Source organism: Rutidosis leptorrhynchoides, chromosome 1 (assembly GCF_046630445.1).
Source record: "Rutidosis leptorrhynchoides isolate AG116_Rl617_1_P2 chromosome 1, CSIRO_AGI_Rlap_v1, whole genome shotgun sequence".
Classification (NCBI taxonomy): Eukaryota; Viridiplantae; Streptophyta; class Magnoliopsida; order Asterales; family Asteraceae; genus Rutidosis; species Rutidosis leptorrhynchoides.
This window is the reverse complement of record NC_092333.1, coordinates 194,788,109-194,800,728: the sequence shown is the minus strand read 5'-3', so window position 1 is coordinate 194,800,728 and position 12,620 is coordinate 194,788,109.

Here is a 12,620-nt window from a genome sequence, read left to right as displayed (position 1 = left end):
CTTTCAGAACACGTTACGATCATTACGAGTTTATGGTCATGCCGTTTGGTTTAACTAATGCACCAGCTGTGTTCATGGACCTTATGAACCGAGTGTGTGGACCATACCTTGGCAAGTTTGTCATTGTTTTCATTGATGACATACTTATTTACTCAAAGAATGACCAAGAACACGGTGAACATTTGAGAAAGGTGTTAGAAGTATTGAGGAAGGAAGAATTGTACACTAAGTTTTCAAAGTGTGCATTTTGGTTGGAAGAAGTTCAATTCCTCGGTCACATAGTGAACAAAGAAGGTATTAAGGTAGATTCGGCAAAGATAGAAACTGTTGAAAAGTGGGAAACCCCGAAAACTCTGAAACACATACACCAGTTTTTAGGACTAGCTGGTTACTACAGAAGGTTCATCCAAGACTTTTCCAGAATAGCAAAACCCTTGACTGCATTAATGCATAAAGGGAAGAAATTTGAATGGAATGATGAACAAGAGAAGGCGTTTCAGTTATTGAAGAAAAAGCTAACTACGGCACCTATATTGTCATTGCCTGAAGGGAATGATGATTTTATGATTTATTGTGATGCATCAAAGCAAGGTCTCGGTTGTGTATTAATGCAACGAACGAAGGTGATTGCTTATGCGTCTAGACAATTGAAGATTCACGAGCAAAATTATACGACGCATGATTTGGAATTAGGCGCGATTGTTTTTGCATTAAAGACTTGGAGGCACTACTTATATGGGGTCAAAAGTATTATATATACCGACCACAAAAGTCTTCAACACATATTTAATCAGAAACAACTGAATATGAGGCAGCGTAGGTGGATTGAATTGTTGAATGATTACGACTTTGAGATTCGTTACCACCCGGGGAAGGCAAATGTGGTAGCCGATGCCTTGAGCAGGAAGGACAGAGAACCCATTCGAGTAAAATCTATGAATATAATGATTCATAATAACCTTACTACTCAAATAAAGGAGGCGCAACAAGGAGTTTTAAAAGAGGGAAATTTAAAGGATGAAATACCCAAAGGATCGGAGAAACATCTTAATATTCGGGAAGACGGAACCCGGTATAGGGCTGAAAGAATTTGGGTACCAAAATTTGGAGATATGAGAGAAATGGTACTTAGAGAAGCTCATAATACCAGATACTCAATACATCCTGGAACGGGGAAGATGTACAAGGATCTCAGGAAATATTTTTGGTGGCCGGGTATGAAAGCCGATGTTGCTAAATATGTAGGAGAATGTTTGACGTGTTCTAAGGTCAAAGCTGAGCATCAGAAACCATCAGGTCTACTTCAACAACCCGAAATCTCGGAATGGAAATGGGAAAACATTACCATGGATTTCATCACTAAATTGCCAAGGACTGCAAGTGGTTTTGATACTATTTGGGTAATAGTTGATCGTCTCACCAAATCAGCACATTTCCTGCCAATAAGAGAAGATGACAAGATGGAGAAGTTAGCACGACTGTATTTGAAGGAAGTCGTCTCCAGACATGGAATACCAATCTCTATTATCTCTGATAGGGATGGCAGATTTATTTCAAGATTCTGGCAGACATTACAGCAAGCATTAGGAACTCGTCTAGACATGAGTACTGCCTATCATCCACAAACTGATGGGCAGAGTGAAAGGATGATACAAACGCTTGAAGACATGCTACGAGCATGTGTTATTGATTTCGGAAACAGTTGGGATCGACATCTACCATTAGCATAATTTTCCTACAACAACAGCTACCATTCAAGCATTGAGATGGCGCCGTTTGAAGCACTTTATGGTAGAAAGTGCAGGTCTCTGAATTGTTGGAGTGAAGTGGGGGATAGACAGATTACGGGTTCGGAGATTATACAAGAAACTACCGAGAAGATCATCTAAATTCAACAACGGTTGAAAACCGCCCAAAGTCGACAAAAGAGCTATGCTGACATTAAAAGAAAAGATATAGAATTTGAAATTGGAGAGATGGTCATGCTTAAAGTTGCACCTTGGAAAGGCGTTGTTCGATTTGGTAAACGAGGGAAATTAAATCCAAGGTATATTGGACCATTCAAGATTATTGATCGTGTCGGACTAGTAGCTTACCGACTTGAGTTACCTCAACAACTCGCGGCTGTACATAACACTTTCCACGTCTCGAATTTGAAGAAATGTTTTGCTAAAGAAGATCTCACTATTCCATTAGATGAAATCCAAATCAACGAAAAACTTCAATTCATCGAAGAACCCGTTGAAATAATGGATCGTGAGGTTAAAAGACTTAAGAAAAACAAGATACCAATTATTAAGGTTCGATGGAATGCTCGTAGAGGACCCGAGTTCACCTGGGAGCATGAAGATCAGATGAAGAAGAAATACCCGCATCTATTTCCAGAAGATTCGTCAACACCTTCAACAGCTTAAAATTTCGGGACGAAATTTATTTAACGGGTAGGTACTGTAGTGACCCGAACTTTTCCATGTTTATATATATTAATTGAGATTGATATTTACATGATTAAATGTTTCCAACATGTTAAGCAATCAAACTTGTTAAGACTTGATTAATTGAAATATGTTTCATATAGACAATTGACCACCCAAGTTGACCGGCGATTCACGAACGTTAAAACTTGTAAAAACGACATGATGATATATATATATATTGATATACATATGGTTAACATGAGATTATGATAAGTAAGTATCTCCATAAGTATATTAACAATGAGTTATATACATATAAACAAGACTACTAACTTAAGGATTTCGAAACGAGACATATATGTAACGATTATCGTTGTAACTACATTTAAATGTATATATATCATATTAAGATATATTAATATATCATAATATCATGATAATATAATAATTTAATATCTCATTAGATATAATAAAAAATGGGTTAACAACATTAATTGAGATCGTTAACTTAAAGGTTTCAAAACAACACTTACATGTAACGACTAACGATGACTTAACGACTCAGTTAAAATGTATATACATGTAGTGTATTTAGATGTATTAAAATACTTTTGGAAGACTTCAAGACATATATCAAAACACTCATACTTAACGAAAATGGTTACAGTTACTTTTCCATTCTTTTCTTTCATCAAGAATTCTAGTCGTATTCTTACCCGTATTATACACAGCTTCAAAACGTACTTACTATGAGTATATACCAATAGGAACTAGCATGGGATTCCACTCTTGATTATGTCATGTATGACTAATCAATTTTAACTTCTACCATGAGCTAGTCAACTAACTAGAACTCCTTTTAACCCCACTCACCACTCACCAATTACCACTCATCATTCACTCAATTTCACTTCCAATTCTCTTTCTAATTCTCTCTCAACACACACACACACACACACACACTATTATGAACGTATTTTTCCAGTAGTTAATCATCATCTTCATCAAAAATCACTTCAAGAATCAAGCTATAATCATCATAGGAAGAACACTTCAAGAACACTTCAAAAATCCCTTCAAGTTTACTAATTTACTTCCAAGCTTTCTAATCCATTCCAAGTAATCATCTAAGATCAAGAAACCTTTGTTATATACATTAGGTTATCTTTCTTATTCAAGGTAATATTCATATTCAAACTTTGATTCAATTTCTATAACTATAAACTATCTTAATTCGAGTAAAAATCTTACTTGAACTTGTTTTTGTGTCATGATCCTACTTCAAGAACTTTCAAGCCATCCAAGATCCTTTGAAGCTAGATCATTTCTTGTCACTTCCAGTAGGTTTACCTACTAAACTTGAGGTAGTAATGATGTTCATAACATCATTCGATTCATATATATAAAACTATCTTATTCGAAGTTTTAAACTCGTAATCACTAGAACATAGTTTAGTTAATTCTAAAATTGTTCGCAAACAAAAGTTAATCCTTCTAACTTGACTTTTAAAATTAATTATACACATGTTCTATATCTATATGATATTCTAACTTAATGATTTAAAACCTGGAAACACGAAAAACACCGTAAAACCGGATTTACGCCGTCGTAGTAACACCGCGGGCTGTTTTGGGTTAGTTAATTAAAAACTATGATAAACTTTGATTTAAAAGTTGTTATTCTGAGAAAATGATTTTTATTATGAACATGAAACTATATCCAAAAATTATGGTTAAACTCAAAGTGGAAGTATGTTTTCTAAAATGGTCATCTAGACGTCGTTCTTTCGACTGAAATGACTACCTTTACAAAAATGACTTGTAACTTATTTTTCCGACTATAAACCTATACTTTTCTGTTTAGATTCATAAAATAGAGTTCAATATGAAACCATAGCAATTTGATTCACTCAAAACGGATTTAAAATGAAGAAGTTATGGGTAAAACAAGATTGGATAATTTTTCTCATTTTAGCTACGTGAAAATTGGTAACAAATCTATTCCAACCATAACTTAATCAACTTGTATTGTATATTATGTAATCTTGAGATACCATAGACACGTATACAATGTTTTGACTTATCATGTCGACACATCTATATATATTTCGGAACAACCATAGACACTCTATATGTGAATGTTGGAGTTAGCTATACAGGGTTGAGGTTGATTCCAAAATATATATAGTTTGAGTTGTGATCAATACTGAGATACGTATACACTGGGTCGTGGATTGATTCAAGATAATATTTATCGATTTATTTCTGTACATCTAACTGTGGACAACTAGTTGTAGGTTACTAACGAGGACAGCTGACTTAATAAACTTAAAACATCAAAATATATTAAAAGTGTTGTAAATATATTTTAAACATACTTTGATATATATGTATATATTGTTATAGGTTCGTGAATCAACCAGTGGCCAAGTCTTACTTCCCGACGAAGTAAAAATCTGTGAAAGTGAGTTATAGTCCCACTTTTAAAATCTAATATTTTTGGGATGAGAATACATGCAAGTTTTATAAATGATTTACAAAATAGACACAAGTACGTGAAACTACATTCTATGGTTGAATTATCGAAATCGAATATGCCCCTTTTTATTAAGTCTGGTAATCTAAGAATTAGGGAACAGACACCCTAATTGGCGCGAATCCTAAAGATAGATCTATTGGGCCTGATAAACCCCATCCAAAGTACCGGATGCTTTAGTACTTCGAAATTTATATCATATCCGAAGGGTGTCCCAGAATGATGGGGATATTCTTATATATGCATCTTGTTAATGTCGGTTACCAGGTGTTCACCATATGAATGACTTTTATCTCTATGTATGGGATGTGTATTGAAATATGAAATCTTATGGTCTATTATTATGATTTGATATATAGGTTAAACCTATAACTCACCAACATTTTTGTTGACGTTTTAAGCATGTTTATTCTCAGGTGATTATTAAGAGCTTCCGCTGTCGCATACTTAAATAAGGACGAGATTTGGAGTCCATGCTTGTATGATATTGTGTAAAAACTGCATTCAAGAAACTTATTTTGTTGTAACATATTTGTATTGTAAACCATTATGTAATGGTCGTGTGTAAACAGGATATTTTAGATTATCATTATTTGATAATCTACGTAAAGCTTTTTAAACCTTTATTGATGAAATAAAGGTTATGGTTTGTTTTAAAATGAATGCAGTCTTTGAAAAACGTCTCATATAGAGGTCAAAACCTCGCAACGAAATCAATTAATATGGAACGTTTTTAATCAATAAGAACGGGACATTTCAAGGATCACGAGGACGTGATCGATTCTAAGTGGGGGAGAGTTGTAACACCCTGTTTCTATTTCTGAAATTTCAGTAGTACGGGACGCCATCCAAGGGATGGGACGCCGTCCAGATGTGAAGCGTGGGACGCCGTCCAAGGGTCGGGACACCGTACAACTTGTCTGTCGAGCCAGCTGTGTTTTTATTTTAAAAAGGGGTAAAATGGTCATTTCACTTGGGTGTCGGTTTGGAGCCTTCAAGGCTGGTTCCTTGGTCATTTTGGATCATATTTCACACACACAAACACACTCCTCAAACCCTAGTGAGAGAAACTCACTTTTAGTGAGAGAGAGCTTGATTTGGAAGGGAAGGAGTCGATTTCTCGCAAAATCTCGGGTTCTAAAGTTGTTCATCTCGCTCCTAGCTACGTGTGGTGGTATTAGTAAGCTCAAACTCCGAATTTCATTTGTTAGATTTGATATTCAAGTTAGGGCTTTGAGCTAGATTGTTGTAAAACCTTTTTAGGTGATGAAATGGGTTTAAGGTGACATGTTATTCTTGTCACTTGGCGGGATTTGGGTCGGTTGACATTTTGGCCTTGATTAGGGTTTGTTAATGAGTTTAATCACTAGGCTTAGTGATTTTGGAAGTGTTGGAACACTTTTGGGTGTGTTTGGTTAACTAATTTTGAAATGGGTCAAAACTAGGGTTTTGGTGTCAAAATGGGTATCACACGTGTTTAACACTTGTGTTCGGGTTTAATTGGTGTGTTAGGACCATTTTCACTCGTGTTAGTGATTATTGGTTAGTTTTGGGCGCGGTTTGTACTTGGAAGTGCATTTGGGTCGAAATTGCACTAAGTGTCATATGGGTTGGTTTGTAAGTCAACCCTAATCGTGTTATTGTATTTGTGATAATGGAATAGGTACTTTCCATTGGCGCATTGCAGATTATTCGGAAGCATTCATCAAGACGATGAGGTGAGTGTTAATATCCTATGTGCATATGTATGTGTAGGATGGGTGCGGGTCGGGTGAAGTGTTTCTTGGTTATAGAGCTCACTTCAAATATAGGTGGATTTGATGGACTTGTGTATAAGTCCAATTGGCACGGTTGTGCGTTTTTTTTGCCACCTTTGGCGGGGTACACAATTTGTGTGTACATTATCACACGCGGTATGATGTGGATTATATAAACCCAATGGGGAAGGGTTAATATTGTGATGCGGACTTAGATATAACCCCAATGGCGAAGGGTAGTATTGTGAGTGGAATAATTATACGTATGTGTATATGGCGTATTTATTTGTGAATGTTATGGTATGAGCCATCGAGCCGGTAGTGCCATAATGTGTGTGTGTGATAGGATGTGAACCACGAGCCGGTAGCATCGAGGGTGAACCATGAGCCGGTAGCACTATAAAATAATTGATGTGAACCACGTGCCGGTAGCATCGAGTGTGAACCACGAGCCGGTAGCACTATAAAATAATTGATGTGAACCACGTGCCGGTAGCATCGAGTGTGAACCACGTGCCGGTAGCACTATAAAATAATTAATGTGAACCACGAGCCGGTAGCATCAAGTGTGAACCACGAGCCGGTAGCACTATAAAAGAGTATGACTCAATTGCGTATGGTGTGAACCACGAGCCGGTAGCACCATAGCTTAATGGGTAACCTTGGGAGTTTTACGCGTTGTTATATATATATTGTATACGTATAATGTTGTATTGACGTGATGTAGCTAACCTTCTGGTTGTAGCTTATTGGCATTGTTCGCAACGTTATTTGCGAACTTACTATATTGTTGGTGTTGTTAGCTTGTGCTTAGTGAACGTACGGTATGCTAGGTTTAGCTTGCCTTATACTTGGATGCTTCGGTATGCGCTATTTGATTATTATTGTGGCGTGTCCATTTTATACATATATATGTATGTAGTATATTTTCACTCACTAAGCGTTAGCTTACCCTCTCGTTGTTTACATTTTTATAGATTGCATGGATGCGGTGGCTCGGGTAAGCGCGGGGACTAGTGGACTTGCGTAGTTGCTTTAGAAGACTTGCTTTTGGATTTGTTTAGGATTGGGTAGCGTGTCCCCAATCCCATGCTCGGTCTATATTTTGTATAAACTAATGGGTTGAAATAGTCACTTGTGGTATTTTGGGTCGATGTGGGCCCGGTGTCGTAAAACTCATTTTTTATTATGAAAAACGCTTAGTTTAACCTATTGTTATATATTGTGAAAGTGTGTTGGTTTAAAAGTGTCGGGAAGCGGGTTTTTCACCCATGTGTAAAACGTAAAACTGATCAGAATCTGGCAGCACATCTGGATGCTGTCCCAGATGGCTGGATGCCGTCCTGGTTTTTACAACTGGACGCCGTCCAGATTACTGGACGCCGTCCAGATTACTGGACGCCGTCCAGATCAACTGGCTCTCAAAAAAAAAATTTATGGCACTTTTACGGATGGTTAATGGGTTAGGTTGTTACAGTTATTGGTCAAGCAAACCCCAAGGAAGATCCATGCTTTGGTTGCAGTGAGATGGGTCAGTGGAAACGCAACTGCCCGATCTACCTAAAGGAGTTGAAAGAAAAGAGGGATGCAGGGCAAACCTCAGGTAATGTATATATGGTATACATTGAGCTTAGTATTACTTCTTCTAATACATGGGTATTAGACACAGGATGTAGAACTCATATTTGCAATTCATTGCAGGGGTTCAAAAGAAGTAAACTAGATGCGGGAACAACGAGTCTCTTCATGGGAAATGGTGCAAAGGTGCACGTATAAGCCCAAGGAGGCTTTATTTTGAAGCTACAAACTGGTTTGGAGCTTATTTTGAAAAATGTTTTATATGCACCTGATTTGACTCGAGACATTATTTCTGCATCCCGTTTAAGACAATTTAGTTTTAATCTTAATTTTATTAATTATGATATCCATGTTTCTTTAGATAATGTGTTCTATTTTAAGGCTTTACCTTTGAATGGTATTTATGAATTGGTTCATAATGACACATCATACAATAGCTCAATATTCCATGCAAACACCAAAAAACTCAAAAGGGATTTGAGTGATTCCTACTTATGGCATTGTCGCCTTGGTCACATAAATAAAAACCGAATTCATACACTTCAAAAGAATGGTCTTTTGAAATCAAGTGAGCTAGACTCATTTGATGTATGTGAATCTTGTTTACAAGGCAAAATGACTAAAGCACCTTTCAAAGGACCTATGAAAGGGCTAAAGACTTATTTGGATTAATACATTTGGATGTATGTGGACCATTTAAGCCCATGACTAGGAATGGTGAAAGATACTTCGTTACTTTCATTGATGACTTCAGTCATTTCGTATATGTCTACTTGTTGAGACACAAGGACGAAACTTTTGAAACATTCAAAGAATATCAAAACAAAGTACAAAATCAACTCAACAAAACAATCAAGGTACTTCATACCGATAGAGGAGGTGAATACCTAAGCGATGCTTTCCAGGATCATCTTAAAAGTTGTGGAATTATCTCGCAACTTACTCCACCTAGAACACCCCAGCTTAATGGTGTATCCGAAAGGAGGAACCGAACCCTAATGTATATGGTTCGATCTATGATGGCAAGAATCTCGTTACGTCAATCATTTTGGGGTTATTGTCTATGCTCCGCGGCTCGTATTCTAAATATGGCCCCAACCAAGAAAGTGGAACGAACTCCTCATGAGATGTGGTTTGAAAAACCTCCTTCTCTATCATACTTGAGAGTATGGGGATGCGAAGCTTACCCTAAGCACTTCGTCGCTAATAAGTTGAATGCTCGATCCACAAAGTGTATTTTCATAGGATATCCCAAGGATGATATGGGATATAATTTCTATGATCCAATCAAGCAAAATGTATTTGTTGCTCGGAAGGTGGAATTCCTTGAAACTACGTTCCTAATGGAGGGTAATAGTGAAAGGAAGATAGATCTTGAAGAGGTTCATGATCAAGAAGATGATACACAATTGGTTGACACTAGCACTCAACATCAAAATGTTGGGAATGATCACATGGGTGATCAAAGTATACAAAACATTCGTAGATCTCGTAGGATTAGTAATCCTCCTGAGAGATATGGGTTTCTCATGGATGGTTGCTATGTGGTTGATTTGGATGAACCAACGAACTACTGAGATGCTTTATCAAGGATTGATAAAGATAAATGGCATGAAGCCATGAACGCTGAGATGCAATCCATATATGACAACCAAGTTTGGGAACTGGTTGTACAACCTACTAGCTCCAGGCTAGTTGACTCTAAATGGCTTTTCAAGAAGAAAACAGACATGCGTGAAAACTTGGATACATATAAAGCTAGACTTGTAGCAAAAGGTTTCACTCAAACTCAAGGGGTTGACTATGATGAAACTTTTTCACCTGTGTAATGCTAAAGTCTATCAGGATATTATTTGCCACTGCTGCTCATTATGATTATGAGATATAGCAAATGGATGTCAAGACCGCTTTCCTAAATGGATATCTTGAGGAAGATGTCTATATGGTTCAGCCTGAAGGTTTTGTTGATCCGAAATATCCTAACAACGTATGTAAGTTAAAGAATTCAATCTACGGATTGAAACAAGCATCTAGAATGTGGAATCATCTTTTTAATGAGGAGTCCAAAAAATTTGGCTTCATTAAAAATGGTGATGAAGCTTGTGTATAAAAGAAAGCTAGTGGGAGAACTATCATGTTCCTTGTACTATATGTGAATGATATATTATTATTTGGAAATGATATTTCGACGATGCAAGTTGTTAAAACTTGGCTAAGTAGATGCTTCTCCATTAAGGATCTTGGAGAAGCACAATATGTTTTGGGGATTGGGATCTACAGAGATAGATCCAAGAAATTGATAGGTTTGAATTAAAGTGCATACATTGAAAAGGTCTTGAAAAGGTTCAAGATGGAGAACTCTAAGAAAGGTTTGGTACCTATTCAAAAGGGGACGCTTCTCAGTTCATCTCAGTGCCCTACCACGAAAGATGAACAAGAAAGAATGAAGAATGTCCCATATGTGTCTGCTATTGGGTCAATCATGTATGCAATAATATGCACTAGACCGGATGTGTCATGCGCTCTTAGCTTGATAAGTAGATACCAGAATAACCCTGGAAACAGTCACTGGATTGCGGTTATAAGTATATTGAAATACCTTAGGAAGACTAAGGATATGTTTCTCATATACGGGTCTGGTGAGGAGGAACTCGCAGTAAAAGGTTATGTGGATGCGAGTGTCCAAACTGATCGAGATGATTCTCGATCACAATCCAGTTTTGTCTTCATGTTAAATGGAGGTGCGGTCTCTTGGAAGAGTTCAAAACAGGATGTTGTTGCATTATCCACTACAGAGTCAGAGTACATTACCGCCTCATTGGCAGCTCAGGAAGCTGCATGGATGAAGAAATTCATCGATGACTTAGGAGTGGTCCCTTCCATTCAGGACCCTCTTGAGATCTTTTTTGACAACGAGGGTGCGATTGCTCAAATCAACGAACCTCGTGCTCACCAAAAGACCCGTCACATTGAGCGGAGATTCAACTACATAAGGGATGAAGTTGAAAAGGGAAAGATATGTATTCGCAAAGTTCACACAGATCTTAATATAGCAGATCCACTCACGAAGCTCTTACATGGAGCAAAACATGAAGGACATGTTTGTGCATTAGGGCTTCGATATTCTAGTGATTGGTTATGATCTGTTTTACCACTTCAAACTCATTAATATAACTATGGTGTTAATTTATTTTGAGTCAAGTTCCTATTTTGCATATTTTATCCATGAATAAGCTATTATTCTAAATTTTGTAGTCGATCACATTTGTGGGAACAAGTGTGAGGTCTATACTATCATGAACTTAGACTGGTATACATTCACAGGCTGAATGTGGGGCAAGGTTGCTGCCAAGGTTCATAGATATTTGTGGGATACAAATATTGGAAGACCTGCTCTCAAGATTTACTGAACGAAGCCTTTGTGGTTGATCACATGTAATCTTGAGTAAAGACGAATATCATTGTATCCTCTGACCTGAGATACATATTGGGTTCAGATATTTACCAAGTATTGTGCCTTGATTCTTTCCTTTACTATTCTGAAATATGGTAGTTCATAAGGAAGAGCTCGGGTATAATACAAAGTATATATTTAGGACATATGTAGTCAAGATGGAATTTGTCCCTCTTATTCGTTGAGAGTCAGATGTCTAAGGCCTGATAAAGTTAAATCTAGAAGAGAGTGTTCACTCTGTGTCTCTTGGATTTAACATGACATCTAGGACGAAAGGATAAAATAAAAGATTCACCTATTCAAATTTGAGTTGGAAACTCGAAAGGGGTGATGTTATTGAATGGCACAAAGTCATAACATATTGGGGGTGATGGACGGTCGTTAGGTGGTATCCATCACTTGCATTAATTTCTTATGTTTCTCGTGTAAGTGGGAGATTGAAGGTATTTCGTATGCCCGAGAGACATATTAAATTAATGTGGCTAGTATGTTTTGATCCAAGTCTGGTCATACCCAATAACAAGCTTACTGATTGGTGTCGAAGGGCTGGTCAAAAATAGTCTAATTACTCTACTTTAGATAGGGTAAGCAGGATTCATTCCACGGGAAGTTGTGGATAACTAGCAACCAATTTCAATATTGGTTTGTTTGTGATCAACTAAAATTAACTAATGTAAAGACTAGATTAACAATTACTAAGCAAATGTAAACTTTGAGCATTTAAGAGCATAAACAATGAGCTAAATGAAAAAGTTGTAATCAATTGGATGGAAGTCTTTATTCCTTTACAATCCCAATTATGCATGCACTAGTTCAACAAATCCTTATGCTATCAAATTATCAACTAAACCTCATAGACAAGACTTCTTCGGTTTTCC